Source organism: Pseudorca crassidens, chromosome 10, assembly GCF_039906515.1.
Source record: "Pseudorca crassidens isolate mPseCra1 chromosome 10, mPseCra1.hap1, whole genome shotgun sequence".
In the NCBI taxonomy this organism is placed as follows: Eukaryota; Metazoa; Chordata; class Mammalia; order Artiodactyla; family Delphinidae; genus Pseudorca; species Pseudorca crassidens.
The window spans coordinates 105,343,186-105,358,718 of record NC_090305.1 but is presented as its reverse complement, the minus strand read 5'-3'; the positions used below and the strand labels follow the sequence as shown (position 1 = coordinate 105,358,718).

General features: G+C 54.8%; 2 protein-coding genes across 3 annotated transcripts in view; one reads left to right on the top strand and one right to left on the bottom strand.

Moving 5' to 3' along the window:
* The window catches only part of CFAP92 (cilia and flagella associated protein 92 (putative)), a 219,265-nt gene that overhangs the window by 28,630 nt on the left and 175,102 nt on the right, over positions 1 to 15,533 (top strand). Inside the window, exons 2-8 of the mRNA XM_067755778.1 lie at positions 2,777 to 2,840; positions 2,939 to 3,061; positions 9,758 to 9,931; positions 10,681 to 10,798; positions 11,054 to 11,223; positions 11,504 to 11,571; positions 12,383 to 15,413. The gene's annotated coding sequence lies outside the window, so the exon portion shown is untranslated. The remainder of the gene's footprint in view (positions 1 to 2,776; positions 2,841 to 2,938; positions 3,062 to 9,757; positions 9,932 to 10,680; positions 10,799 to 11,053; positions 11,224 to 11,503; positions 11,572 to 12,382; positions 15,414 to 15,533) is intronic.
* Positions 1 to 15,533, bottom strand: part of EFCC1 (EF-hand and coiled-coil domain containing 1) — a 33,332-nt gene that overhangs the window by 12,126 nt on the left and 5,673 nt on the right. The window lies entirely within an intron of this gene.

The window sequence follows — 15,533 nt, the reverse complement described above, 5'->3', positions numbered from 1 at the left end:
AGCCCAGCTGCTGTCCTCATTAGGTGACCACAGGTCACATGCAGCAAAGTGGGGAAGAGGAAGCCAGCGAGGACAGAGTTCAGAGAGTGGGACGGATGAGGACACACTCTGGAATTTTCCAAGGGCAACGGGGCTGCAGAGAAACAGAGTGGGGTGTTACTCTCGTCCAGCAACTGGTCTCTAACGGCCTGTATCGCTGCCCCTCTCTCTGCTGGGTCGATCTGCAGGATCGTTCGCGTGTCACACAGATGAGCTGTCATATCTCCACCTTGAAACAAAGGCAACAACCCTCCCACCATGTGGCTCCTCCACCCGCTTCTCTGCCTGCTCTGCTCACATCTTGTCACCCGGCACCGCCACACTGCCGGGCCTGCAGAGGCAGGGCTGACCCCACATCGCTCCCTCACTGGATGCCTCCTTCCCTCGGCTTCCGGGAGACGCTCAAGCTCCCCTGCACCCTTTCTTGTCTGCTCTGCTACTTCCTCCTCTTCATCCTGGCCCCTAACCCCCGCGGCCCTCGGGCACCACCCGAGGACCTCCTCCCTTCTTCGTGTGCACTCCCTCTGCAAGGTCTCAGCCGTGCTGTGGCTTCAAGCACCAGTGGCTTCCAAATCTGCCTCTAGCTCTGGCTTCTCAGATCTGGTTTCCCAGTGAGCGCCCCAGCGCAGCTGCTGCCTTGGCATCTCCACCTGGATGTCCCACAGGCATCTCCACCGCCTCCTTGTCTTACTCCGTCTGCCTCTCCTGCTCCTCCCGTCCCCGTGTAAAGCGCCGTCACCCACTTGGCCACTCAAACAGTGTCCGTTGGGTTTGGCCACCTGGAGGTCATACGCAGGGCCTAGTCCGGGGGGGCCTCAGCAACGGTGCTGGGCGGAGGGCTGCAGTATAGATGCTATTCTGTGGCGCCTACAGTGCCTGGGTCCGTGCAGGCGGGGGTGGGCGGGGAGAGGGGCGCAGTCCCTGCCCTCAGTGGTCCTCTGGGTGGAGACGTGGGACCATCAGGCAGGGAGAGCAGAGACAGCCCTCATTCTTCAGGGCCGTGCCCGCTGGACGCAGGGCTGGACCTCCAACAGACAAGGAGGGCGTGGGTCTGCAGGGCAGGGCGGGCAGCCTGAAGGAGGCAGGACCTGGGGTTGAGCAGCATGAAAGAGGCCTGGGCGGAAGAAGAGAGGTGGCAGGTGTTTGGGGACCAACGGGGGCAGCAGGGCCAGGGTAGCGGGCTCGCAGAGCAGACCAGAGAACCGGGGAGCTGGCCCTGACCTGGCACCCTGCTCTGGGCTGGGCCTTGGTGTGCTATTCCGGGCAACCCTCATCCCTGGGCTCTGAGGTTGCTGTTTCTCAGAGGACGAAAAGATTATGTCACAGAGGTGTTGGGGGCAGGACGGTGATGCGGACCCGGGTCCACGCCCTGCCCAGCCCGACCTGCCCATGGCCCACTCCCTGCTTCACAGGCTCCACTGAGCTTCATACTACAGGTGGTGGAAGCATGTGTTAGGCTGACCCAGATGTAATTGCTGACTTCCTGCTTTTGACCTGCACAAGGCCACCTGAGAGTGGTTCAGACTAAGAGGACACGTCTGTGTAATATTTCTTGATTGACTGACTGCAAACCCTCACTGCAGTAGTTTGTGAAAGGCTTTGTTGCAATAGTCCGGCCTTAGAAATCTGACAGCTCTTGGCCCTGGGACTGGACCACAGGGCCCAGTGGTTTAATGAGGGTTTCCCATAAGAACGAGATCCCTGAGGTTGGCTCTGGGGAGGAGATGCAGTGACCTGGGGGCAGGTGGAGGTCACCTGTGGTGCCCCCCTGACTTGCAGCTCTAGCTTCTTTGAATGCTCCAGCCCCAAAGTCACAGAGAGGACCCTGTAACCTGATAAGTATGTGTCTCTTTCCACCCACCCCCAGGCCATCAGCACTTGCTGTCATGGCCATTTTCTGGAAAACAGCTCTGACCCTGCTCCAAAGCCTTCTGTGTCTTCCCATGGCTGACCGGACAAGTCCAGATCCCCCCATATTCCAGCCGCTCCCCAAGCTAGTTTCCGCAAGTGATGAAGCTAAGATCCGGAGGAGGAAGGGATATATTTTGTTCAAGAGGGTCCCGCAGGTGGCGAGAAGTCCCACTGCCCACCTCCACTTCTGCACTCCAGTCCCCACTCTACTCTGGCTGCCAAAGGGAGCAGAGGTCAGCTCTGACCCCGTCCATCTTCCCTGCGAAATGCTTCAGTGGCTCTCTGTGGCCAAGAGAAAGAACGCCAGTGTCCTTAACACAACCTCGAGGGTCCTTCACGGTCTGACCCGGCCCAGCCCTCCAGCTCATGGCTGCTGATGCCGCCTGGGCATGGCAGAGCCAGACCCACAGACCCTCTGGCGCGTTGCCCTCTAGGTCCTTGTACGTGATGACCATGGCCAGCACCTTACTGTGTTCCAGACGCTGCTCTGGGTGTTTTTTTCCCTTATATATACAGATTTAATTTTTTAAATTGAAGTATAGTTAAATTACGTTATATTAGTTTCAAGCGTACCTCAAAGTGATTCAGTTATACTTGTGTGTATGTATACACACACACACACACACATATTCTTTTTCAGATTCTTTTCCTGCATAGGTTATTACAAGATACTGAGTAGAGTTCCCTGTGCTCTACAGTAGGTCCTTGTTGCTTACCTATTTATTTTATAGATAGTATGTACGCTCTGAGTGTTTTAATGAAAAAAGTCATCTATTCCTCCCAGCAGCCCTAAGAAAAACTTATTCTCATTCCTACCATTTCACAGATGAGAAAACTGACGTCCAGAGCTGGGGAAACTTGCTGAGACCGCACAGATCCCTCGAGCTGCAGTGTGTACCCATCCCGAGCTAGTTCTGCCTGGAAAACCCTGCTGGTCCTTCAACCACCCACCTGCCGGGTCCCCGACACAAATGTCGCTTCCTTTCAGAACTTGCCTCCCTACCTGGATGCCCTGAGCTCCCACGGTCTCCGGCGGCTGTTGTGCTGTGTTTCCCCCATCAGACGGCGTTTCCTGGAGGGCAGCCAGCACAGGACAGAGTGGCCCGTCAAGGTTTGTTGAACGATGAATGTGGGAACGGATGAATGACACCACTGGCAGCAGTTCACGGTGACTAGCGGGAGGGCAGGTCAGGGGAGGACAAGCCCAGCGCCCCGGGGGGGATTCCAGCTCCTCCCGTCCCTCTGTTCTTGGATTGTTCCAGAAAGACAGGAGAGCGCTAGCTTTGGAGCCACAGACTGGGGGCGGGTCCCATCCCCATCACTGCCGAGTCCCATGGATGGGGGCTGACAGAGGGGTGGACCCTCCAGGTGAGAGGGTGAGAAGACCTTCCCAAACTGCAGGCATTTGGGGTCACTGGCCCTATTGTTGACTAATACAGATTTCCTTTCATAGGAAACATCATCACCAAGAGTAAAAAGCCACTGTCTCTTGCCATAAATAGAAGGTAACCAGAAAAACAAAGACAACAAAACAGCCAGTTCTAGCTAGATCCTGTTTTCAGGCTGTTCTTTCTTTGTTAAAAAGAGAGGGTGGCTAAGGGGAGTTAGAGATTCACCCGGTCAGCCCAGGACCTGAGACAACCAGGACTGCAAAGGCCGGCAGAGGCCCTCGCTGGCCTGTGACCCCACGTCCACCCCCTGCCCACCTCGGGCCACTCTCCTCTGGGGGCACGGAGGGGCTGGGGGACCTGCAGAGACACCTGTCACCCCACAGGCACAGCGGAGCACCTCCCTCTCAGCTGCAGGCCCTCCTGGGGAGAGGCGGGCCCATGGCAGCCCACAGTCCCCTCACGCCCGGACAGACCACGTCCTTGTGCCAGCAGGGCGTTCCCTCCAGCTCTGCACCTCTGGGTGCCGCCCTGAGCCCCGAGTGAGCCTCCCTCTGACGCCTTCTTCCTGCTGGAGCCCGGTGGCCAACACGATCTGACAAGGGCCAGATGTTCCCCTCTACTCCTTCCAGCCCTGGCAGCTCACGCCCAGCTCCGGGCCTCCGACGGACATAGCCTCCCTTGGTTCTGCGATGCAAAGGGGGGTTCTCGGGAGCTGCCTAATCTGGGTTCCACCCCACAGGACCGTGGCTTTGCGATGTGACGCTCCGCAACTGCCCCTGCCCCCCGGCCTCCATCTCAATCCTCTCTTCATTCACCAGTAAACACTGATGGGCCCTGGGGTCCCATGAAGATGAAAAGAAATAACGGTACTTTTAAACACGGGGAGCTCCTGCCTCCGTTTAGTATTCAAGGGGATTTTAGGTGGCATTCGGATGAACAGGTTGTGTGAGTGTGTGTGTGTGTGTGTGTGTGTGTGTGTGTGTGTTACACAGTTAAGTATTTAGTATAATGTGTACTAAAGACAATTAATGAACCATTTTAGTTTTATGTTTATGACAGCGATAAAACTTCCTTTTAAATTAAGTAAAAAGAGTGAGATGATTTAAGGAAAAATAGTAACTAAAGGATAACAATACGGGTGCTCTGCAGGTATGGTTAAAGGTGACACAGCTCCTGGGAGAGTGTCTGAAATTTGGCAAACGCTTGGACAGCAGCACGTCATAAGCTGTGGGCACTGTCGGAGCCAAGCTCTTGCCGTGTCCCTCAGCCGCTCGTTCTATCCCCTGCACAGCAGAGGACCCCACCGCTAACATACCGACACCCTCTTTTTATAACATTCCTGTGCTATCCCTAAATGAGCTAATAGACCCTGTCTTTACATAACTTTGAAGAAATTAATGTGATGCCTTGTGATTTAAAGGAGAAAGGAATTTTATAACATACCTTTCAATAAGTAAATGCTCAGATATAAAGAAAATTTCAGATGCTTAAAACTATAATGGCTAAGTTTGAATTTGAGAGAGGTAAGGTAATGTTCAATGGAATGTTGTTGACACTCTTTCCCTATAGTTGACATTTTGAAATAAGGACTAGGAAAAGATATTCAGATAGATGGTGGAGGGACAGATGGACAGACAGATAGACAGATATGCAGACTCCCTGGGACGCAGAGTGATGAATGCCAGTGGACACAGGAACTCCTTACCAGCTGGTAAAGCTTCACAAATGTTGCTATCATCTGTGATGTGGTTATGCAATGATGAGCCACCCTTGGAAAATTCCAAACAAGTCAAAGTATAACCTTCCCTCAACTCACACTGCATTGCATTCTCGCAAAATTCTTTGCATATTAAACCTGTGCAAAAAAACTGTGTTTGTATGGATAGCAGACTTAGGACCTAGGCTCAGATAATTGCAGTGAAAGCAAGTTTTTCGCAGAACGAACACACAGCAGGGCATTTGGAAGTCATGTGGGGTACAAGGCAGTCCTGGTGGGTCGCACAGGGCCTACCTGGAGGCCTGTATCCCTGGAGTCCACCCCCAAGTGCTGGCAGCACCGTCCTCCTAGTCACTGAAACAAACAGTCGCTCCCCGCAAATTTCCAGAACGTCTCTGGGGGAGATATTGCTCCCATGGAGATAGCTTGTTCTCACCACATTCACAGGCTGCAGGGATTAGGGTGTGGGATCTCCGGGGTCATTCCTAGAAATTCTGCCTGCCCGCACAGTAGCCATGGTGCTGCCACAGCAGGACAGACACTTCATTGGAAAGAAAGGAGAAGTGAGTTGTTCAAGGCTGTACCCAAGCCAGTGGTTCACGGTTGTAACAACAGAAACCATCATTGAAGCAGGAAAGGAATTGGTGGGCAGGACACCCAGGAGCTAACAGAGTCGATGGGCAGCTTGGAGGGCCAGGCTTGGGCAGAAAGCAAGGGAGGGCAGACCCAGCCGGTGCAGGAGCAGAATTTCTAGGAATGACCCCCCAAGATCCCACACCCTAATTCCTGCAGCCTGTGAATGTGGTGAGGTATCACTGCTGGGATGGTGTTATGTTATATGGGACAGCTGACCTTAAGCTGTGTCACCTCATCACACGTGTCCCTTTAAAAGCAGAGAACTTTCTTGGCTGGTGCAGAAGAGGAAGTTAGGGAAATGTGAAGTGTGAGAAGGACTTGGGTCGTTGCTGGTTAGAGGATGAACAGGGACACAGGAGATGGCATGTAGAGAGTGACCCCTGCTGACAGTCAGCAAGGGATGGGGATCTCAGTCCTACAACCACAAGGATCTGAATTCTGTCAACCCCTGGGTGAGCTTGGAAACAGGTTCTTCCCCTCAGCTCAAGGTCAACAGCACCTTAATTTCAGCCTTGTGGGAGCCTAGGCAGAGAACCCGGGCAAGCCTGCCTGGACTTCTGGCCTGCAGAATGTGAGATCATAAGTGGATGTTGTTTTGAGTGCCTCCGTTTGTCGTAATTTGTTATGGTTGCTAGGAACCAAATACAGCAACCCAAACAATCACACCCCATCTGTCTTGTTGGCACAATCTCAATTATTCCGTCAGGCACTGAGTGGCCAAGTGCTTCCCAGGCACTGAGTGGCCAAGTGCTTCCAGACAGGAGATCTGATTGGTTTAAGCTGATCATGATTATTCCTTCCTTTTGCCAAGGATTGGTTTAGGAACAGGCATGTGATGTGATCCTGGCCAATGAGAGATGAGGGGAGGTCTTCCAGGAGGGTCTCTGGGAACAGAGAAGTTGAAGAAGGACGTTATTTTTCTGTCTCTGGATGTGGCAGTGATGCCTGGGCCATGGCAGCTATCTTGTGACCATGAGGGGCCTTTGCTGATAGGCCAAGATGACAGGCTAAGAGTCGAAAGATGGAGAATTGGGTCCTTGCAAACATCACTGAGCTGCTGTCCCCTGGACTTCTCATGCAGGATTATCAATGTCCCTGTGGTTTAATCCATTGTGAGTTGAGTTTTCTGTTACTTGCAGCCTAAAGCACTGTCACTGATAAACACTTCACAGCACTGCTTGGGGGTTAAATGAGGTTGTGTATGTGAAGTCGTTAGTGCAGTGCATCATAACCACAGGTGCACAGAAACGCTGGCCTCTGTTCCCTCCTGCCTCAACCCCTGGTTGAGTCAGGGTTCACCCAGAGAAGTGGGACCAGTAGGGGATGCCCATCTACATTCACGTCTATAGCTACAGTGCTGTCTCAAGAGCTTTGTAACCAGGAAGTGGCCTCTGTGCTCAGTGAGTCTGAAATCCAGAGGCAGGGGAGCGCACAGGCGGCCTAGACCCTTGGGCACAGCAGAAACTGTGTCCACAGGCGGAACCTCTTGGTTTCAGGGAAGCCCTCAGCCTTGCTTTAAGGTCTAGCAAGTGATTAAATGGGACTCACCCAGATTAACCAGGATCATCTCGCTTACTCGGAGTCAACTGGTTAAAGACTTTAATTCATATGTAAAATGCCTCAAGGCAACCGTAGGTTAGTGCTTGAATGACTTGGGCTGGAACCAAGTAACTCAGCAAGGTGACCCAGCCAGAAAGCATCACACCCCTGCATTCAGCCTTTTCTGAAATGGATAGAAGATGTTACTCTCATTTGCTTCCCTCTCTGCATTCAATCCTCTGACACCCAGTAGCCCCCGAGCTTTGGGAAGCTGCAGGGCAGACAGGACATGCAGGGCCTGGCCAGGGCTGGCCAGGAGTGGGGTCGCCAGGCAGCCAGAGTCCTGGAGGCTCGCACACCGGCTGCCTTTGCTGTGTGGCGTTTCCTGAGTGAAGGCTCGCAGGAAACAGAGACGGGTGTGTGAAAACAAAAGAACAACAGTAGGAAGAAGAGCTTGAGGGGGGGCCTTGGAGGAAGAGCCGAAAATAAATCCTGAAGAGGGGAGTGTGCAGACAGGCCTCGGGGCCTGGGAAGCCTTTCTGACTGTTCCTCGTTTCTGGTCCCTACCTGAATGCGGGGCACCGCCTCTACTGGGGGGTGGGTGCAAGGGGGTGTCTGAGCAGGCCCCCCACAGTCCGAGCTGCTAATCTGGCTCTGCAGTTCATCCCACAGATGAACTGTGTGCCGGAGACACTGTACTTACCAGAATGGCCCGACCTCCTGGAGCCTCCCTTCCCCTGGGCGACATGGACCCCGGTGAAGTCACAACAAAAATAAGGCCAGAGGCTGTGAGAGATGACAGGGAAGCAGGCTGGCCGGGCCGCGGCCTCTGAAGATGTCATGGGATGTAGCCAAGAGAGCTGGGTGGATGCGAATTAGTCAGAAGCTGCTTGGGAGCAGTCGGGGAACCCTGTGCCTGAAGTGGACCAGGGAGGGGTTTGGGGTTCAAGGAGCAGAGAGGTCAACATGGCTGGAGGGGTGCACAGCGGGCAGAGTGGAGGAAGCTGGGGCCAGAGTGGGGGCCCCATCTCTCAGGGCCACGGTCATGGCAAGGAGGCCCTCAGCCCAGGTATCTCAGGATGTGACTGTATTACTGTATTTGGAGACGGGGCCTTTAAAGAGGTGATTAAGTAAAAATGAGGTCCTAGGTTGGCCCTCATCCAATGTGACTGGTCTCCTTGTAACAAGAGGAGGTTAGGACACAGACGTGCACGGAGGAATGACTGTGTGAGGACGCAGGGAAGAGACGGCCGTCTCCAGGCCAAGGAGAGAGGCCTCAGGGGAAACCACTGCTGCCCACACCTTGATCTTGGACTTCCGGCCTCCAGAACTGCGAGACGGTGCCCATCTGTGGTTGATGCCGCCCAGACCGTGGTATTTGTCACGCAGCCCGAGCTGACTAATACACTGCCACTAACACACTGTAGCAAAGCAGCCACCTCCACCGTGCCCTCCCCTTATTCAACCCGTGTACTGTCACCTATTGGTCAGCGGTCTCCCCCCAGGACGTCAGCCCCATGAGGGCAGGGACCTTGCCTCGTTCATGGCTGTTTCCCTTGGACCCAGGGCAGCACGGCACTCTGGGCATGTGACAAAATGTGGTTGGATAAAGAACAGTCAGTGGTTAATTCTGACAGAAAATTGTGAAGAGACCCCACAGAGAATCTCTGTCCCCTCCCCGCTTCAGGGTCTCTGATGTCGGTGGCTCCAGCCTTCTCTAAGTCACCCCTGTCCTCTCAGGAGGATTCAGGGCAGGTGATGGGAGCCTCAGGCGTTTCCCATGGTCCGTGCACCTGCCCGGTCAGGAGGAAACACCTGCCTTTCTGGGCCAGGCCCTCTGCCCAGCAATGGCCGCAGGGGCAGAAAGGAGGGGCATTGGGTGCCATTGCTGCCCACAGGAGCTCCCAGTCGAGAGAGACTGCTGTTCTTTGCAGAAGCCACCTCCCCTTCAATCCATCCGTGAGACCCAGGTCCTGTGAACCAGAGTGGCAGTGATTGGTCCAGAGTAGTCACATGACACCCCGCCAACTTAGCCAGGCAGCATATTCCAGCATCCCTGGTACCACTGATTGGTTCAGGGATGGGCGTGACCCATGTCAGGATAATCAAGAGTTAATCTAAGGATTTTCTTGGAGCTATTGGGTTACCCCAGTAGAGGGATTGGTGCTAATCCTGGGCTCGCAGGCCCAATCATCCCCTTTTTCATCTTCCCTTTGCTTGGTGCCACGCTGCCGCCTTCACTCGCCTTGGATTCTCACTTCTAAGAGGAAGGTCACGAGGTGGAGTCTGTTGCTTTTGTCTCATGGCATCCTCCTCCTGTCTCCTGATAACAGCACCCACTTTGCTTTCAGGAACTATCCCGCCCCCTACCTAGCATCCACCTCTCCCAGACCACAGGGTTGAGCGTGCGTCCTAGTTCTGGCTGGCTGGCGTATCCTAGCGCCCTGGCCACAGCGATGGCCTAGACGTGGCCTGTCACCCAGGCTGGGCTGGGCAGCGTTCTTCCCTGAGACGTTATTTGCAGGTGCAGGGAAGCAGTATGCAGGTCACTGAATTTGGAAAGTTACGGATCTGGGGTCACTGCAGCCTGTCCCCTCCCGTGTGGAGCCGGAGCGCGTGAAACCAAGCAGGGACAAGCAGAGGTTCGGGATGGATGGACAGTGCTGGTGGCACGGGATTTAAAGTCTGCTCCCTGCAGGTAAGCGCCAACTGATGACAATGAAATTGGTGGACTACTTACTGTGTGCCGGGCACAAGTCAAAGTGCTTTTTACACGTTATCTCACTTAAGTCTTGCTTATGATGTAGGCACTAAAACTAACCTCATTTTCCAGATGAGCAAATGGAGGCAAAAACAGGTAGAGTCAGAGCCTCTCAAGAAGGGTCAAGGCACCAAAGAAGATGGATAAAGCAGGCAGTGGCCAAAGGCGACCGACTGGTCTAGCACTTCAGACCACCCCGGGCCCTGTGCGGCTGCCCCTGACCTGGGAAACCGATATCGTGGTCCTCTTGTCACCTGTCTGTGTGCCTGAGGCCACCCGCCTGGCTTGGAACTGGGAAAGCAGGGCTCGCAAACGTAGGGTCTCAGAGCATCCCCAACTAACCTCGAAGGCACAGAGCCGAGGCCTGTTCCCGAGCCCGAGGGAAGCAGCGCGAGAGCCCAGGACTCTTGGGCCCCTGAGGACTGAGTCCAGCCTGGGCTATGCCCTGACTGCCTGGGTGACCTTGGCCAGATCACCTCAGGGAGGGACTCTATCCATCGAACAACTCAATCGGTGGTCCCCGGCTCCTCCCCGCTCACTGCCTGCACTCATTCCCCGGCTCCGCTGCCCTCTGGGGCCCCGCCCTGGCTGTTGAGCTCACACAGACTCGCACTTGTGGTTTCTGGGCGGGCCTTGCTTTTCTGGATAGAAACGAACAGATGTCCTGTGCTTTCTGCCTTTAATAGCATGTGGAGGCCACGTGTCTGAGGCACATCTCAAAGACTCATCACAGAGCCCGCCCCGGGCTTCTGGTCAGGAGCAGACAATGAAACCCAAACCGCAGTGTGCTCCAAGCACTGTTAGGTGAGTTCCTGTAACTTTCGGCGGAAGGGCATCCCCAACTGATGAACCCACCGCTAGAGATGTCTTCCCAGCTGCCCCTGGAAGGTCATCTTTACGCAGGTGTGGTGTGACCGCCCACGTGCCATACTGGCCGTAGTGGGTAACCTGTGGCCAGTGGAGCTAGAGGTGTCGGGGATGCAGCGAGAAATTGTAGGTGGGACTTGAGTTTAGGTCCAGGCGGTGTGGCTTCTTAGCAAACTCTGGCTGCAATTTCAGGGTGACGTAGCAGGGGGATAAAAGGTCCGGTAATCCCCCATCGGTCCCGGCCGGACCCTGAGGACTCAGGAGGAACCACAGTCACCTGACATCCCCCTCCTCAGCCTGTACGCAGTGGGATCCTTTGCTGAACTGGGCTCCTGGGGGTCCGTGACTGTGAACGTGACCAGGTAAGATTCTCGAGGCACGGTTCTCACTCCCACTGACCCCTGAGGTCCTGGCTCACCATCCAGCCCGCAGCGCATAACGTGCCCACAACACATCGGAGTGCTCTGTTACGCTAGGGTGAAAGCCACTCGTGTTTGCTCTCCCCAACCCAGCACGAGGTGAGGACACCACGGCTGGCTCTGGGTGACCCCTTGCTGGCTCCTCCACCCAGAGGTAGGTCCCCCTTGTCAACCTCGCTGCTGCCTGTGGCTCTAATGCCTGTTTCACCCTGCAAATCCTAAGGTGCTGTCCTTGAGGAAGGCTCTGACCTAGAATGGAGAATGGCAGGTTGAGGCTCTGCCCAGCTCCAGGTAAGGCCTCCAGGTGTGGGGCTGGTGGTCCGTCCCTTCTCAGGCGCTGGACCCAGAAATGGTCTCCTCACCAGCCTCCTTGCCTCTCACCTTCCCTCCTGCCCATTTGTCCTTCACAGGCAGCCTGAAGCGTTGCTCTGAAGCTCAAAGTGATCACTTCACTTCTGTTTCAAGCCCTTCTCTGTCTCCCTCGTTCTCTGGGGTGAAGGCCTCGTGCCTCAGCCTGGTGCTCAGGGCCCTTCGCCATCCTCGCCTGCCCTTCCAGCTTCCTTTCCTGCCACTTTCCACCTCAAACCCGCCAGCCACAATATGTCTTCCTGTTGCCAAGAGGCACCAAGGCCTTCACACCTCCAAGCCTTTGCACTCATGGCAACCTGAATCTGCGATACCTCAGAAAACTCCTACTCATCCTTCAACACCCAGCTCAGATGATGGCATTCCCCCCAGAGATGCCCTAGCCATCGTCACTCACGCTGGGGTCAGGGTCCTGTGCTTGCCCACACTGTGCAATTCCGGTAGGACCCTGACACTCAGCTGACACTGTCCACTCCTTGTGGCGGTCGTCACACACATAGGGTTCTCTGGGGCCAGACTCTGTTCATATCACCAACACCAACGACCACTACCATTACTATTTATGGGGGGTACTGTGATAAGGGATAAATAAAATAATAATCTCCAGCATTCGTCGAGAGTTTTCTCAAGGCTAAGCGTTATTCTAGGTGCTTTGTACATATTAGCATTTTATCTTCAAATTCCCTATGAGGTGAATATAATAATCATTATTATTCTTGTCACCCTCATTTTACAGATGAGGAAAAGGAGGCTCACAGAAGCAAAAATGACTGAGACATGGGCTCCCCTGGTGGCACAGTGGTTAAGAATCCACCTGCCAACGCAGGGGACACGGGTTTGAGCCCTGGTCCGGGAAGATCCCACATGCCGTGGAGCGGCTGGGCCTGTGCGCCACAACTACTGAGCCTGCACTCTAGAGCCCGCAAGCCACAACTACTGAGCCCATGTCCCACAACTACTGAAGCCTGTGCGTCTAGAGCCCATGCTCCGCAACAAGAGAAGCCACCGCAATGAGAAGCCCGTGCACCGCAACAAAGAGTAGCCCCCGCTCGCCGCAACTAGAGAAAGCCCGCACGCAGCAACGAAGACCCAACGCAGCCAGAAACAGTAAATAAATAAATAAATTTATTTAAAAAAAAATGACTGAGGCAGGTCAGAGCCCAGAGCTGCCTGCTCAGCCTGCACCTCCCTGCCCCCACATCACTGAACACACATGTCCAGGGCAACAGGGCTCCACCCCACTTCACAGATGAGGTAACTGAGGCACAGGGGGAGGGGCCCGCTCAAGGTCCCACCGTAAAGATCTGGAAGAGCTGGGATTCAAGCCCAGGTTGGGCCGGGCCTCCCGAGCTCGGCCCTCCACCCACCGAGCCCCCCTCTGCATCTCAACGGCCCGGGTGGGCCTGCAGCAGGTGCTGGGCCAGCAGTGTCCCTTTGTGAGCCCGGGGTATTGTCCCCTGGACAAAGGCCTCAATTCCCACTAGCGGCCACCCACACGCTCACTTCTAAGGATAAAGGAATCCGCAGCCAGCCGCCCCCCAGCTCCAGATGGCGGCCCCCGCCCGTCTGCTTCCCTCCTGAACCACTGACTCTGCGCCCACCCCCCATCAGGCCGGGCTGCTGCACTGGGGCGGAAGAAAAGAGGTGGCCCTCCAAGGCCTCATCTTTGTGTCCTCAGCATGGTGGCAGGCCCAGTGAGCTGCCCTACGCCTCCCTCCCCCCCATCCATCCCAGCCTTTTCATCCTTCCCAGACAAGACACAAAGCCACAGAGGCGGCCCCTCCTCCGGCTCCAGCTGAGCTAGCTTTTCTGTCTTCTGGGCGTTGGAGCCCAGCCCCTGCCCAGCAGTGCTGGCCCCAGGCAGCTGCCCAGGTGTCTTAAAGGCCCAGCTTCTCCTCCGTGGCGCAGAGCAAGGGGCGGCAGGGCAGAGAAATGGCTGAGACACGGGGCTTCAAGAGAATCTAGTCACCGGGTGGAGGATGGTTCCCCTCGAAGCAGGATCAGGCCATTGGACCACTCAGGGCTCGCCTGGTGCTGGACTCCCGCACGCCCATGCCCTTTCTGCCAAGATGTTTTTGAGGCTGCATCCATCCATATGCTTGTTGGTCCGTTCACTTGTTCATTCACCATCTTACTGGGAGCCCTGGGCCTGCTGCTGGGCCAAACAACGTCAAGACATCGTGCTTCCCTAGGAGGGCTCACGGGCTGGGCCAGGAGGCCAGTAATCCGGATCCTTTGGGCCCATCCTCCCAGCAGGTCCTGAAGCACTGAGACAGGCGAGGTTGGTGACGGTGCAGAGTGCCCCCAGCTACCCCAAAGCATTCAGCAGCCTGGGAGAGCTGACTCTGAGACAAGCCTGTCCTGCGTTTAAGCAGGCTTCCTTCCGGGCCCTCCACTCAGAGATTCTCCAGTTAGTTGCCACAGGTGGGCTGTTCCCGAGACAAGAAAGGGGATTTGGGCTGTGGCTTCCCGAGAGGAGCAAAGGCAGGGGTGTGTGTTATTTAACACGCCTGGGATACGTGCTCCAGTGATTCTCCTGGGAGGATCTCAGTCTCAGAGTTTGACAGGGTTGGCTGTGGGTTTGTATATGTTTGGTGGGTAAGTGACTAAAAGTTTGGTCAATCAGAGCATCTAATCATCCTGGCCCCCTGATGGGTTCTGGGATGAACATGTTTCCAGGTTTGTCCGTTGAGGCTCAGCCTGGCACTCCAGTGGGATAGCTCAGACAAGAGGTGACCTTTCGAGATGTAAGTGCCCCAGAGGCTACCAGGGGAGAGAACTTGCCTGAGAGTGAAGCAGAGCTTCCATATCCTGGTGACATTGTTTTGAGTACCTGGATCCAGCCATGCCTGAAGCTGGACATGCTTAAACTTTACTGAGAGCCAGCTTTTTTAAGCAAGTCAGTTTGAGTCAGGCTTTCTGGCACTCATCTGAGAGACTTGGCTGATAGGAAGAAAGAGAAAACAGAGGAGAGAAAGGTGGAGAGGGTTTGGGTGTAGTTTGGGAGAAGTGACAGGGAAACACTCTAGATGGATGGGGGCAGAGGTTAAATGACACTATATAAATCGTGACGTCAAGTATTCCAGATGAAACTATTTGCATCATTGCAATGTAATCTGCGTCTTCCCCTCTGGATCATCTGTCAGGGTTACTGTGCTCACAAATGTGCCGGGAGGAGGGACTCTCTTGTGCGATTTGGAGGAGTTGAGTCTCCCATCTGGGATGAGGTGGACCCGGGAGACCAGCCGTGGGAAGCAGAAGCTGATGAGGTTGTGGTAGACCGGGTAATCCTCCGCAGACTGGGCTGGCTGGGTGAGCCCAGGGTCTTTGCCCAGCTCCAGGAGGCTGCAGGTCACGTTGACATGTGGAATCCTTGTATCTGATCCAGGACTCCCATGGTTCTGAAAGCAGCAGTTGCTCTCTTGGGGCCCCTCTGCACAAAGCATGTTTGTGTCCCAACATGTGTGTTCATGGCCTGTTCCACTCGGGCCCAGGAGACCCTCAGAGGGCAGTGGGCATGCCTGTACCAGTTCTGTGTGCCCAGGTATCCGCACAGGGCATTGTCCATAGAAGGTGCTTAGAAAACGTGGAACGAATACATGAGCGTTTCCAATGGCTTAAATATTTACTGTCTGTTCTCTTAGGTTCCTGGTCAGGATGGTGGATTGAGGTGCTATGGGAAGCTCTCTTTCTATGTACAAACACACAGAAGTGCTGGATAGAATATAACCATTTAAAATAATCCAGTCAAGGTCAAAAACAAAAAGGTAAGATGCCCAGCTTGTGTGGGAACAGGAGATGGAGCTGAATTGCCCCTGAGGGGTCAGGACTTGGGTTCTGAGGCCCAAGTGGGGAAGGGGCAGGAGACCCTGCGTGCTGAGTGAAGA